Below are 5,113 nucleotides of genomic sequence, written 5' to 3'. Positions count from 1 at the left end.
GTAAAATGTAAGATTTTTCAAGGTGTTCTTCAGCGGTCCCCAGAGCATGGGGTCAGGGTTTCATCAATCAACCTGTGGGTTCTATTATTATAGCTTGTTGGCAAATTGGTCTCTCTGTTTTTTTTTTAAATACAAAAACAAACATGCTTTTAATAGCCACAGTGAATGCTTTTTAAAAATTTTATTATGAATCGGTTCAAGTTTGACTAAATTAATGTTTCATACCATCCAATAACAAATCTAACACTAATCTAACAAATCTTGAAACAAGAAAAATTAAAATCCTATATGAATGGAATTGTTGATTTGTAGGATAATTTTGATATCTCCAAGAGCATGATTATTTGCACTATTGCTATTTGATAACAATATCAATGAAGGGAGATATGATAGCTGAGAAGGATTAGAATGGTGAAGGTTTTGAAAAAAAAAATGAAAGAAAGAGTGAAATTATTTGAAATCTTGTTTTCATTTACATTTAACTATATTATTTAAATTAATTTGAATCTTGATTTTTATTTAAATATATTATTAACAAATAAAAAGACGATGTTGCTAAGTTAGAATTGACATTGGTAGGATTTGAGAATTTCTTGATAAATAACCTTCTCAAGTTTCACCTGACCCACAATCCAAGATTTGCTCCCGGTCAATCTTGGATAGGGTTCAAAAACCATGGTGAAAAGTAAAAGGAACGTAACAGAGAGACGAGAGTCATGTGTGTTACCAGCCATTGAATTAGTATTGATGTAAAGCAAAAACTTGGGAATTCCCTCGAAGAATCAATGGGACAATAAGCCAAATAAAGAAAACTTTATTACATATGGAAAATCATGTGATGACGACGACCAATTCCATCCAAACCACAGGATCGATAGCGTGGAATTGAATTCCAGTGTCATACAAGTGGGCTGTTAATACAATTCATGAACGAACACTTTCTCAACTTTTTCATTGTAAAAGACAACAGTAAATTAAATCGATCTGCTACTACAGCAACAACAATCATAAGATCGAGTGTGTTGATTCGTCTTGTAGTATAAAGAGCTGCTTGAACAAAGCCAGCGGTATATTTGTATACAACCAAAATTCCTCTAACTACCCAAACTACGGCGAACACCTGCAATCTTGGGGAAAAGAAGCCGGCAGTTATAATTGTGAAGGTATTTCCAATGGAGCAATTCTCTCTTCCACCAAACACAAACGAACTTTGAACTTTGAAAGATACATTAAAAAAAAAAAGTGAAAAACCATTTTGTAAAACCTATGACCAAGCCAATGAAATAAGTGGCAAGATGCTGGTTTTTCAAATATTTCATTAGTTTTCAAATTTTTATTCGATTTTTTTGGAATATTTTCAACATTCCTCTTGTAAAAATCTTCACTGCAGCTTTTGGGGAGTGGTGGTCCACAAAGCAAAGGATTCCACTCGTAGCTAGACACTTTGAATTTTCTACTACCATTAACAAGACTGACACTGATGGCACTGTTTTTGCCGTAGGGAAGACGTTGCATGCGATGACCATTTCATTTGTCTATTTCTCTATTATTGTAGAAAATAAAAAAAAAAAAAGTATTTCAGAATCCTTTTTATTTAAAATCCTTCCAACCTCATACCAGCCTAGCACTTTCCACGAAGAATATGAATTTGGAAAATAAGCCGAAAGAGAGGACTTTGTCTATGGCATTTGATTGTGATATTGCAAATTGCAGTCCAACGATCTTATTTATAAAGAGCCTCTGACCGTTGTTTTTCGATACATAATTTCATCGAGGAGTCCAAATGGGTTTAAACAGGTTCTCTTCTTTAGCAGGGACACTGATGATTTATGCTATGGTTTTGTCAGAAAGCTGGTGGTCATGTCACGGCTGTTTAGACGAAGAGAGAAGTGCTCTCTTAAGGATTCAAAGCTCCTTTAATTACCCAAGCGGCACACTCCTTCAATTTTGGGGAAAAGTAGCTATTGTTAACTTTAATCCTTATTTTTATAATTATTATCTTTTTTTATTATTATTTTTTTATTGAAATTTTTATCTATCAAATTTGATCCTTATTTTTTTGATTGTTACTCATTTTATTTGAAATAATTTATGAAATATTGATTATTATTATTTTAATTTCTACATCTTTCATTTTTTTTAATTTTTTAGATTTGATCTCTATTATTTTGATTATTATTTATTTTATTTGAGATAATTTATGAAATTTTTTTTTTCAATTTCATTCTCATTCAACTTTTTAATTTGTAAGATTTGTTCTTCATTATTTTAATAAATTTGAGAAAAATAAAATATTAGTAAGTTATTTTCCAGCTCATTTTCCATGACATAACCAAACACTGGAAAGTGTTTTTCAACTCATTTTCCATTACACTACCAAATATCGGAAAACATTTTCTCGAAATTCACTTTCCTGGAATTCACTTTCCTCAAAATTCACTTTTATAAAAAAAACTACTATCCAGCAAACAAATAGAGCATTAGCTAGACTCGAATTTTCTACTACCATTAACAAGATTGACACTGATGGCATTGTTTTTGCCGTAGGGAAGACGTTGCATGCGATGACCATTTCATTTGTCTATTTCTCTATTATTGTAGAAAACAAAAAAAGTTTATCATGTATATTCTCCCCTTTGTACCTGTTGCTACCCAATTTTTGACCCATATTTTTATAAAATTTTTGAAAAATCCAAAAATAGCAAAAAACAACAAAAATTCAAAAAAATATGTTTTAATATATTTGCATCGTTTTAGCATTATCAACGTCGTCTAAAAAAAGGAATTTAAATTTTCAAAGGTTTTTCGGAACGCGTTCGACTTTTCACGCGCCTTTTTTTAAAATAATTGATTTTCCTCATCGAGTCAACGTTGATATTGCTCGTTTTCAAAAAATATAAAAAAATAAGAAAAATCAAAATTTACAAAAAAAAAAAAGAGAAAAAGAGAAGGAAAGAAAAAGTTGAGGGACTAGTTTGAAAACCTAGCAAAAACTTTTCCTATAAATACAATGCTACACTGAATTTTAAAAGAAGGGGGGGAACAATTTTAATACATCAGAAAAATACAAAGAAGAAGGAAACCTAACCCTAAAATCCATCTCTACCCAAAGGCAGCGGCCGACGCCCCCCCCCCACTGTTTTTTATTTTTTTCCCAGCCATCTGAACCTCCACCAAAACAGCAGCAACCCGATCTGACTTTGATCCTCTCCCAAAACAGACACAAGCTCTTCTTCTTTCAGCCGGCCACCAGCCTTTTCTTCTCCCTCAGGAGAACCGGTCGCCACCCCCTCACTCATCAGATTTTTTCTTTCTTTTCGCCAGTCAAGGGCTCAGCCCTTGCACAGCCGCTCACTCCCCCTCACCCTCCTCAACCACAGCTGCTTCCCTTTCATTTCCTTTCTCAGCGACGGCCGAACAGCAGCGCCGGGGCAACACTTTCGCCCGCTCCACTGCCTTCAACCGGCCACCGAACAACAGCTTCAGCAGCCACGGAGCAACCGCCCGATCTGCCACCCGAAGCAGAGGAGAAGAAGACGAAACCCAGCGACCACCGACAACTCCTCCTTCACGACCGATCTGCCACCGGAGAAGAAGAAGAAACCCATAACAGACCGATCTGTAGAAGAAACAGATCCAAAACCGAGAAGAAGAAAAGGAGAAGCTGATCTGATAAAAAAAAAAAAAAAAACCGAAGCAAATTTAAAGAAAACGGAAATAAAATCTAAAATCAACTGTTTGTGGCCCTTTGTTTTTGCGTTTCTTGTTGCAGGTAAAGGTAGTATTTACTGCCGGCGAGGAAGAAGGGAGGATCTCCCCTGTTGCGTTGTTTTTTTCGGCGGCGCGTGAGCCCACGCGCCGCCAGTGGTGGCGGCACGTGGAGCAGACGCGCCACCACCGTTCAGTTGCCCTGAAAATGCTCCCAGCACTGTTTCAGTGGTGCAGAAGGTGTTCCTGTGAATTCCAAATTGTTTTAGGGCTGTTATTGTAATTTTAATGTAATTTTTGTTTGATGTAATGTTTTTTATTTAGTATTGAATTTTTATTTGTATTTTGTAAATATGGATGTAAAAGAAAAGAAAAGAAAAGAAAAAGAAAAGAAAAGAAACAAAAATAAAATAGTGAAAGTGTATGTGTGTGCTTGTATTTTGTTTTATTTATTTGTATATATATTTTTTAATGATAAAATTGCGAATATATTAAAGAAGAATTTAATATTTTGATCGGATCACGGTTAAGAATTATTAACTTATACGTAAGTGATATTTCTAATTTCCGATGAAAAGACAATTATTAAAACTTCTTTAACACGTCAAAGCTACGAAGCAGCTTATCTCAGGTATGGTGCGTTAGGGGTGCTAATACCTTCCCTAACCACAACCAGTCCCTTACCCGTGAATCTCTGACAAGACCAGTACATCAGGTTTCCTAGTAGCCCTCCATGAATTACTAGGTGGCGACTCCCAACGAACCGATTCAAGCAAACGCAACAACATACGAGAAAAATCGTCAGCCGATGCCGCGCGTGGATTTTTTCGACGTGAGACAATACCCATCATATTTATTATTTATTATTAAATTAAAGTTAAAATAGCAACTTGTTTATGTGTGGTTGAGATGACTTATGTGGCTTAATTTGACAAGGAATCTCAAGGCTGACTCTTTGAATTTTCTACTACCATTAACATAGACTGACACTTGGGTCAGAGAGGTAGGTTGCACTCGTTACTGAAAGCATTCATTTGTCTATTTCTCTTTGAATTTTTGTTGTGTACGCGTTATGTTATTTTCTACAAACACGTATTGTTTGATAGAATATTTTGTTGTGTACGCGTTATGTTATTTTCTACAAACACGAGATTGTTCGATAATATAATTATAATTGTTTTTTAAATAATATTTTATGTTAAAATGTATATTAATAATGTTTTTTTATTTTTTAAAAAAATTATTTTTAATATTAGCACATCAAAATAATTTAAAAACATTAAAAACATATTAATTTAAAGTAAATAAAAAAATGAAAAAAATTTAAATTTTTTTAAAAATATTTTTAAATATATATATAAAAAAAAACAGATTCTAAAAAAAACTGATATAGATGGGTCACTGT

At 33.7% G+C, this 5,113-nt stretch overlaps 1 protein-coding gene across 1 annotated transcript in view; it reads right to left on the bottom strand.

Moving 5' to 3' along the window:
- LOC118032636 (protein NUCLEAR FUSION DEFECTIVE 4) overlaps positions 1 to 5,113 on the bottom strand; it is a 38,879-nt gene that overhangs the window by 1,320 nt on the left and 32,446 nt on the right. The gene's annotated exons all lie outside the window — the stretch shown is intronic.

Source organism: Populus alba, chromosome 6 (genome assembly GCF_005239225.2).
Source record: "Populus alba chromosome 6, ASM523922v2, whole genome shotgun sequence".
NCBI lineage: Eukaryota > Viridiplantae > Streptophyta > Magnoliopsida > Malpighiales > Salicaceae > Populus > Populus alba.
The sequence above is the reverse complement of the archived record's forward strand: the minus strand, read 5'-3'. Positions and strand labels throughout refer to the sequence as shown.